This window comes from Triticum aestivum, chromosome 2A, assembly GCF_018294505.1.
Source record: "Triticum aestivum cultivar Chinese Spring chromosome 2A, IWGSC CS RefSeq v2.1, whole genome shotgun sequence".
Taxonomy (NCBI): Eukaryota; Viridiplantae; Streptophyta; class Magnoliopsida; order Poales; family Poaceae; genus Triticum; species Triticum aestivum.
In genome coordinates this window covers 230,540,127-230,550,672 of record NC_057797.1, presented here as the reverse complement: position 1 = coordinate 230,550,672, position 10,546 = coordinate 230,540,127, and positions in this window count along the sequence as shown.

The following is a 10,546-nucleotide window of genomic DNA, read 5'->3' as shown; positions in this document are numbered from 1 at the left end:
GAAAATGAAACTCCTTTTGAATTTCCTTTGGGTATGATGGAAAAACTGCTAGCTAACCCTTTTACAGGAGATGGAACAAAGCATCCTGATGAGCACTTAATATATGTGGATGAAGTTTGTGGATTATTTAAGCTTGCAGGTGTACCCGATGATGTTGCTAAGAATAAGGTCTTCCCTTTATCTTTGAAGGGAGACGCATTGATATGGTATAGGCTATGTGATGATATGAGATCATGGAACTATAAAAGATTGAAATTGGAATTTCATCAAAAGTATTACCCTATGCATCTTGTTCATCGTGATCGTAATTATATATATAATTTCTGGCCTCGCGAAGGAGAAAGCATCGCTCAAGCTTGGGGGAGGCTTAAATCAATGTTATATTCATGCCCCAATCATGAGCTCTCGAGAGAAATAATTATGCAAAGTTTTTATGCTCGGCTTTCTCATAATAATCAAACCATGCTCGATACTTCTTGTGCTGGCTCTTTTATGATGAAGACTATTGAATTCAGATGGAATTTATTGGATAGAATTAAACACAACTCTGAAGATTGGGACCTCGACGAAGGTAAAGAGTCAGGTATGACACCTAAGTTTGATTGTGTTAAATCTTTTATGGACACCGATATTTTACGTAAGTTTAGCACTAAATATGGACTTGACTCTGAGATAGTAGCTTCTTTCTGTGAATCTTTTGCTACTTATGTTGATATCCCTAAGGAGAAGTGGTTTAAACATCATCCTCCCATAGAAGTAAAAGTAGCTGCACCTATTAAAGTTGAAGAAAAGACTGTCACTTATAATGATCCTATTGTTCCTACTTCTTATGTTGAGAAACCACCTTTCCATGTTAGAGTAAAGGATCATGCTAAAGCTTCAATTGTTGTTCGTAAAAGCAATATTAGAACTTATACACCTCCTGAGCAAGTTAAAGTAGAACCTAATATTGCTATTGTTAAAGATCTCTTGTCTGATAATATTGATGGGCATGTTATTCAGTTCGAAGGTGAAACTACTAGAATTGCTAAACCTGTGCTAAAGATAAACATAGACCTGTGGTAGGCGTGCCTGTTATTTCTGTTAAAATAGGAGGTCATTGTTATCATGGCTTATGTGATATGGGTGCTAGTGCTAGTGTTATATCTTATGACTTGTATAAAGAAATCAAGCATGAAATTGCACCTGCTGAATTAGAAGATATTGATGTCACAATTAAACTTGCCAATAGAGATACTATTTCAGCGATGGGAATTGTTAGAGATGTTAAAGTCTTGTGTGGGAAAACTAAATATCTTGCTGATTTTCTTGTTCTTACTTCTCCGCAAGATAGCTTTTGTCCCATTTTATTTGGTAGACCCTTCTTGAACACTGTTAATGCTAGGATAGATTGCAAAAAGAATGTTGTTACTATTGGCTTGGATGATATGATTCATCAGTTTAATTTCTCTAAATTTAGTAAACAACATCGTGAGGAAGAATTGCCTAGTAAGGATGAAATTATTGGTCTTGCTTCTAATGCCGTACCTCCTAGTGATCCTTTAGAACACTATTTGCTAGACCATGAAAATGATATGTTCATGAATGAAAGAAGGGAAATAGATGAAGTATTCTTTAAACAGGAACCTATTCTGCAACACAACTTGCCTGTTGAAATTTTAGGGGATCCTCCTCCACCCAAGGGTGATCCCGTGTTTGAGCTTAAACCTTTGCCTGATAATCTTAAATATGCTTATCTTGATGAAAAGAAGATATATCCTGTTATTATTAGTGCTAACCTTTCAGAGCATGAAGAAGAAAGATTATTGAAAACTCTGAAGAAGCATCGTGCTGCTATTGGATATACTCTTGATGATCTTAAGGGCATTAGTCCCACTCTATGTCAACATAAAATAAATTTGGAAGCAAATGCCAAACCAGTTCGTGATCCTCAACGACGTCTGAATCCTAAAATGAAAGAAGTGGTAAGAAAAGAAATACTCAAGCTTCTGGAGGCAGGTATAATTTATCCCGTTGCTGATAGTCAGTGGGTAAGTCCTGTCCATTGTGTCCCTAAGAAGGGAGGTATTACTGTTGTTCCTAATGATAAAGATGAATTGATTCCACAAAGAATTATCACATGTTATAGGATGGTAATTGATTTCCGCAAATTAAATAAAGCTACTAAGAAAGATCATTACCCCTTACCTTTTATTGATCAAATGCTAGAAAGATTATGCAAACATACACGCTATTGCTTTCTAGATGGTTATTCTGGTTTCTCTCAAATACCTGTGTCGGCTAGAGATCAATCAAAGACTAATTTTACATGCCCTTTTGGTACTTTTGCTTATAGACGTATGCCTTTTGGTCTATGTAATGCACCTGCTACCTTTCAAAGATGCATGATGGCTATATTCTCTGACTTTTGTGAAAAGATTTGTGAGGTTTTCATGGACGATTTTTCCGTCTATGGTTCCTCTTTGATGATTGCTTGAGCAATCTTGATCGAGTTTTGCAGAGATGTGAAGAAACTAATCTTGTCTTGAATTGGGAAAAGTGCCACTTTATGGTTAATGAAGGTATTGTCTTGGGGCATATAGTTTCTGAAAGAGGTATTGAAGTTGATAAAGCCAAGGTTGATGCAATTGAAAAGATGCCATGTACCAAGGACATCAAAGGTATAAGAAGTTTCCTTGGTCACGCCGGATTTTACAGGAGGTTCATTAAGGACTTCTCAAAAATTTCTCGGCCTCTAACAAATTTATTGCAAAAGATATACCATTTGTCTTTGATGATGATTGTGTAGAAGCATTTGAAATACTTAAGAAAGCATTAGTCTCTGCACCTGTTGTTCAGCCACCTGATTGGAATGAACCCTTTGAAATTATGTGTGATACTAGTGATTATGCTATAGGTGTTGTTCTAGGGCAAAGAGTTGATAAGAAATTAAATGTTATTCATTATGCTAGTAAGACTCTAGACAATGCTCAAAGAAATTATGCTACTACTGAAAAAGAGCTTTTAGCAGTTGTATTTGCTTGTGATAAGTTCAGACCTTATATTGTTGATTGTAAAGTAACTATTCACACTGATCATGCTGCTATTAAATACCTTATGAAAAAGAAAGATGCTAAACCTAGACTTATTAGATGGGTTCTCTTGCTACAAGAATTTGATTTGCATATTGTTGATAGAAAGGGAGCTGAGAACCCCATTGCAGACAACTTGTCTAGGTTAGAGAATGTTCTTGATGACCCACTACCTATTAATGATAGCTTTCCTAATGAACAATTAAATGTTATAAGTACTTCTCGTAGTACTCCATGGTATGCTGATTATGGTAATTATATTGTTGCTAAGTTTATACCACCTAGCTTCACATACCAGCAAAAGAAAAAGTTTTTCTATGACTTGAGACATTATTTTTGGGATGACCCACATCTTTATAAAGAAGGAGTAGATGGTGTTATTAGACGTTGTGTACCTGAGCATGAACAGGAACAGATCCTATGCAAGTGTCATTCCAAGGCTTATGGAGGACACCATGTTGGAGATAGAACTGCACATAAGGTATTGCAATCTGGGTTTTATTGGCCTACTCTCTTCAAGGATGCCCGTAAGTTTGTCTTGTCTTGTGATGAATGTCAAAGAATTGGTAATATTAGTAGACGTCAAGAAATGCATATGAATTATTCTCTTGTTATTGAACCGTTTGATGTTTGGGGCTTTGATTATATGGTACCTTTTCCTGCCTCTAATGGACACACACATATTTTAGTTACTGTTGATTACGTTACTAAGTGGGTAGAAGCTATTACAACTAGTAGTGTTGATCATAACACTTCTATTAAAATGCTTAAAGAAGTTATTTTCTGAGGTTTGGAGTCCCTAGATATTTAATGACTGATGGTGGTTCACACTTTATTCATGGTGCCTTCCGTAAAATGCTTGCTAAATATGATGTTAATCATAGAATTGCATCCCCTTTTCACCCACAGTCTAGTGGTCAAGTAGAGTTGAGCAATAGAGAGCTCAAATTAATTTTGCAAAAGACTGTTAATAGGTCTAGAAAGAATTGGCCTAAGAAACTTGATGATGCATTATGGGCATATAGAACTGCATACAAAAATCCTATGGGTATGTCTCCGTATAAAATGGTTTATGGAAAAGTATGTCACTTACCTCTCGAACTAGAACATAAGGCATATTGGGCTATTAAAGAGCTTAACTATGATTTCAAACTTGCCGGTGAGAAGAGGTTATTTGATATTAGCTCACTTGATGAATGGAGAACCCAAGCTTATGAAAATGCCATGTTGTTTAAAGAAAAAGTTAAAAGATGGCATGACAAAAGGATACAAAAGCGCGAGTTTAATGTAGGTGATTATGTATTGCTATACAACTCTCGTTTAAGATTTTTTGCAGGAAAACTTCTCTCTAAATGGGAAGGCCCCTATGTTATCGAGGAGGTCTATCGTTCCGGTGCCATAAAAATCTACAACTTCGAGGGCACAAATCCGAAGGTGGTAAACGGTCAAAGAATCAAACATTATATCTCAGGCAATCCCATAAATGTTGAAACCAATATTATTGTAACCGTAAGCCCGGAGGAATACATAAGGGACACCTTCCAGACCGTTTCAGACTTCGAAAAAGAATAGGTATGTGGTACGGTAAGTAAACCGACTCCAAAACAATTTTTAAGGCAATATCTCTCCGTTTTGGAATATTTAGAAAAATAGAAAAATAAGTAGCAGTCCGAGAAGGACACGAGGGCCCCACGAGGGTGGTGGGCGCGCCCTACTCCTTTGGGCACGCTGCCCTACCTCGTGAGCACCTCGTGTGCCTTCCGGACTCCGTTTTCTTGCACCATACGTATTTTGGTCGGTAAAAATTCATTATATAACCTCCCGAAGGTTTTGACTCCCGTATCACACAAATCTCCTCCGTTCTTGTTTTGAGCTGTTTTTCTGACAGATCTAGGTTATCATGACGGCCCCAAGCGCCTCCAAGGACAAGTTCTTTGAGAAGGTCATCAACGCTTACCTCGCAGAGGTGCTGCGACACCCTCAAACCATTGAGTTGCATGATGGGTTGCTGCACATCCGCGATGAAGAGGGACCAAAGGGGACCGGAAGCATGGAGACGAGGCTCGAAGTAGTGGAGCAACAAGTTTTCAAGTGACAAGGGATGGTGGAACGTGGACTCAACTCTAACCACATGATGATCGCGAAGTTCACTAGCAACCACAAGTTGGATGCTGACAACATCGGGGAGACTATCTTCAAGCTTCATGAGAAGATCGAGCACCTCCAAGCCCAAATCTATGACCTGCAAAACCAAAACTGTGAGTATGAATATAGATTCAAAAGGATGAGTTTGGCTGCAGATTTGAGGATCCCGGAGACTCGATCATCTTTCTATGATGGAGAACCTATGCCTTGGAAGATGGACGCAAGGCCCGCATCATCTACAACACCTCCACCTTCTTCACCGACAAAGGAGATATAATCACATGGGTATGGGCACTCCCCTTGGCAACTGCCAAGCTTGGGGACAGTGCCCCGGTATCGTGTCACAATCACAACTCCTATCTTTACCCTTTTTCTTAGTTCGATCCTACTAGTAGTATCTTGATCTAGTAGAATAAAGTTTATGGCATGATCTAGTTTTGAGTTTGCTTTATGATCTCTCTTTGTAATCGAGTCCGTGAGCTATATATAATAAAGATTAGTGTTGAGTCAAGGGCTTGATTATTTTGCCATGATCTTGGGTGAATAAAAGAAAGAAGAAAATAATAAAAAGAAACAAAAAGTTCATATTGATCTTATTGAGAGTAATGACTTCACATAGAAAGAGTATGATGATTAAAAGTTGTTGGGAGTTGGCAGACATAGCTTTGGTCATTGTTGCAATTAATAGGAAGTAATAAGGAAAGAGAGGTTTCCGCATATAGATATATTATCATTGACATCTTTTATGATTGGGAGCACTCATTAAAATATGACATGCTAAAGAGTTGATGTTGGACAAGGAAGACAACATAATGAATTATGTCTTTCTTATATCTGAGATAAAGTATGTTGTCATGGATCCTCTAACTTGTTGAGCTTGCCTTTCCCCCTCATGCTAGCCAAATTCTCAGCACCAAGTAGAAATACTACTTGTGCTTCCAAAATCCCAAAACCAATTTTGCCATGAGAGTCCACCATATCTACCTATGGATTGAGTAAGATCCTTCAAGTAAGTTGTCATTGGTGCAAATCAATAAAAATTGCTCTAAATATGTATAATTGATTGGTGTGGGAGAAATAAGCTTTATACGATCTTGTGATGTGGAAGTAATAAAAGCGACGGACTGCATAATAAAGGTTCATATCACAAGGGGCAATATAAAGTGACGTTCTTTCGCATTGAGATTTTGTGCATCCAACCATAAAAGCGCATGGCAACCTCTGCTTCCCTCTGCGAAGGGCCTATCTTTTATTATTATCTTCTACCTTATGCAAGAGTCACGGTGATCTTCACCTTTCCTTTTTCATTTTATCCTTTGGCAAGCTCAGCATGTTGGAAAGAACATGATATATATATCTAATTGGATATAGGGGAGCATGAATTATTATTGTTGACATTACCCTTGAGGTAAAAGGTTGTGGGGCAAAACTATAAGCCCCTATCTTTCTCTGTGTCTGATTAAGACTCTGTAACCACAAGTATTGCGTGAGTGTTAGCAATTATGAAGGACTAGATGATAGTTGAGTATGTGGACTTGCTTTTTAGCTCTGACATAGACTCTTTCCGATGTTATGATAAATTGCAATTGCTTCAATGACTGAGATTATAGTTTGTCGGAGCCCAATAAGGTTTATGATTTATACTTTTGCATTGTGAATAGATCCTCACTTGAACATAAGTAATCATATGATAAAATCTATATATGTTGCTGTTATGAGAATAATCATGATGCCTTCATGTCCGTATTTTATTTTTATTGATGCCTCTACCTCTAAACACGAGGACATATTTATTGTTATCGGCTTTTCGCTTGAGGACAAGCAAGGTCTAAGCTTGGGGGAGTTGATACGTCCATTTTGCATCATGCTTTTATATCGATATTTATTGCATTATGGACTATTATTTCACTTTATGTCACAATACTTATGGCTATTCTCTCTTATTTTACAAGGTTTACATAAGGAGGGAGAATGCCGGCAGCTGGAATTCTGGGCTGGAAAAGGAGCAAATATTAGAGACCTATTCTGCGCAACTCCAAAAGTCCTGAAACTCCACAGAACATCTTAAAATAAATAAAGAAAAATCCTCGCCAAAGATGAAGGCCAGGGGGCCCACACCCTGCTCACGAGGGTGGGGGGCGCGCCCCCTACCTCGTGGGCCCCCCGGTGGGTCTCCGACGTCCATCTTCTCCTATATGAAGTCTTTCGATGAGAAAAAAAGGAAGGAACTTTTCGGGACGAGACTCCACCGCCATGAGGCGGAACCTTGGCGGAACCAATCTAGAGCTCCGGCAGAGCTGTTCTGCCGGGGATACTTCCCTCTGGGAGGGGGAAATCATCACCAACGTCATCACCAACACTCCTCTCATCAGGAGAGGGCAATCTCCATCAACATCTTCACCAGCACCATCTCATCTCCAAACCCTAGTTCATCTCTTGTATCCAATTGTTGTCTCAAAGTCTGGGATTGGTGCTAGTAGGTTGCTAGTAGTGTTGATTACTCCTTGTAGTTGATGCTAGTTGGTTTATTTGGTGGAAGATCATATGTTCAGATCCTATATGCATATTATTACCCCTCTGATTATGAACACGAATATGCTTTGTGAGTAATTACGTTTGTTCCTGAGGACAAGGGAGAAGTCTTGCTATTAGTAGTCATGTGAATTTGGTATTCTTTTGATATTTTGATAAGATGTATGTTGTCTAGCCTCTAGTGGTGTTATGTGAACGTCGACTACATAACACTTCACCATTATTTGGGCCTAGAGGAATGCATTGGGAAGTAATAAGTAGATGATGGGTTGCTAGAGTGACAGAAGCTTAAACCCTAGTTTATGCGTTGCTTCGTGAGGGACTGATTTGGATCCACATGTTTCATGCTATGGTTAGGTTTACCTTAATACTTTTGTTGTAGTTGCGGATGCTTGCAATAGAGGTTAATCATAAGTGGGATGCTTGTTCAAGTAAGAACAACACCCAAGCACCGATCCACCCACATATCAAATTATCAAAGTATCGAACGTGAATCATATGAACGTGATGAAAACTAGCTTGACGATATTCCCATGTGTCCTCAGGAGCACTTTTCCTATTATAAGAGTTTGTTCCGGCTTGTCCTTTGCTACAAAAAGGATTGGGCCACCTTGCTGCACTTTATTTACTTTTGTTACTTGTTGCTTGTTACAATTTATCTTATCACAAAACTATCTGTTACCACTTATTTAAGTACTTGCAGAGAATACCTTGCTGAAAACCGCTTATCATTTCCTTCTACTCCTCCTTGGGTTCGACACTCTTACTTATCGAAAGGAATACAATAGATCCCCTATACTTGTGGGTCATCATCGGCCCATGAACGGACGATTCCAACTCTAGCCCGTTTACGGCCATAATGCAGCCTGTTATTGGCCCATGTCTGGCCAATCGATCATACGGCCCGTATAAGGCCCATTGATGATACGAACCATAGAAGGCCTATTGTTTCTATGGCCCGTAGAAGGCCCACTGTTTCTACGGCTCGTAGGAGGCCCAGTGTCACTACAGTAAATATTAGCCCATGGTTATTGTGGCCTAGTTTTAAATAATAGGTTATTGCAGCCACTAGTTAACCGCGGAAAAAGAACTGCAATGACTACAAGCAAACAAATAAACAAGACAACAAGGAAATAAATAAGCAAGCAACTAACTTTAGGCTATCACGGCTATTACACATATTACATCCACTGGGCATCAAAGTTCGCCACCAGTGCAAATATAGGGAACAAAGCAGCATATCATATACACTGGCCGTCAAAATTGGCCACCAGTGCAAATAAACGCGGTAGCAAAACAAGAGCATAACTGAAACAACTTCAAAAGAGCTCAAGAAATGTTATCCTGGGTATCCACCATGCTGGCAATAAGCTTAGCAAGCTGATTAGCTTTGTCCTGTTTGGCACTAAAATCCTCCAACGCTTGTTGTTGCACCAGAAAGTATGCATCTGAATGCTCCAGGGACTTCCGCAGTCCTTCCGCTTCTTGTCGCAGCACAACTGATCGATGTCTTTCAGCTTGTAGTTGAGACTCAAGAAACCGAACAGATTCAGACAGTGAGTTTGAATAGCTTGTGCAAGCGGTAGTGGCCAGTAACTCCAACACTAAACCAAGACAGGATGTGTCACTATCCTGAACCTTATCTGCATTACTTCCTTTACCGTTTCTTAATAAGGCACTCTTCCCCAATATTATGTCAGCATTCTAAAAGAAGCAACAGGCAGACACATAACAAGTTTAGCATGTACTAGTATATGAAACTCATTTCGGCGAACCAGTTCATTAGTAAGGTGGGCAGGATTAAACTACCAAGTCTTCTATTGCCAAGTACTAGTACATAATAAAAGCATCAAACAAACATATATCTATGTCCTATGGTAGCAATGGAATCTTAAATTAGAACAGTTGTTCTTCAGGTTTAGGCACTTGTTCTACATGAACAGAGTACAGTAAGACGCAAGAATATAATACTTAAAAATAGAAAATGAGCTCATAGACCTTAACACATTCTTGGTTCGGGACCAGTACAGAACAAGGCGTTCCCAGTCATCGTCCAATAAATTTGTCTCAGGAGAACATAAGGGAATTTGATGAGTTTCTTTGCCGGTGAAGTACGTTTTCTTCAGGTAATTCTGATACTGCCACCAAGCATTCTTGAAGATAGCAGAGGTATTAGCACAGGTTACCTCGTCCTGAGTTTCCAAATCGGTCCTTCTCTATAGAGAAAAATGGGAAAATTTGCTGTATTATAACCATCATGGAGGTAGGATGTATGGGACGAAGCAAAGTAATTGCCATGAATAGCATTACTTACACATAACTCCTGGACAAACACCTGCAACTGTCATTTTCCTTCATCTTCAGTATAATATTTCCAAGATGGGAAGATACGCACAAATGATTTAACAACATCAAATGCGATAGATGCTAAACTACGACTAGCTGGTTGTGCTTCCTCCACAGGAATAAGCGTACTAACTGGTGGAGTTGGGGTTCGCCGTGATAGTACTGGCCCTTTGGGCACTGGAGCTGCCTTACTAACTGCTCTTGTTTGGGAGCTCTGTGGTGGAGATGGTGCTGTGTCAACAGGAACTGGGTTACTATCAGCTGGGGTTGGGGTTAGATTGGGTGAAGCTGGTTCTCTGTCCATCGTAGTAGGGGTACAATCTGCGAGAGTTTGGATTATGTGTGGTAGGGCTGGTTCTTGTGCATGTACAACCGGGGTGCTATCTCCACCGAGAGGTATCACTGTTTTATTTGAAGACTGTGTTTTTAGTCCGCTAGATACTGGCATCGCC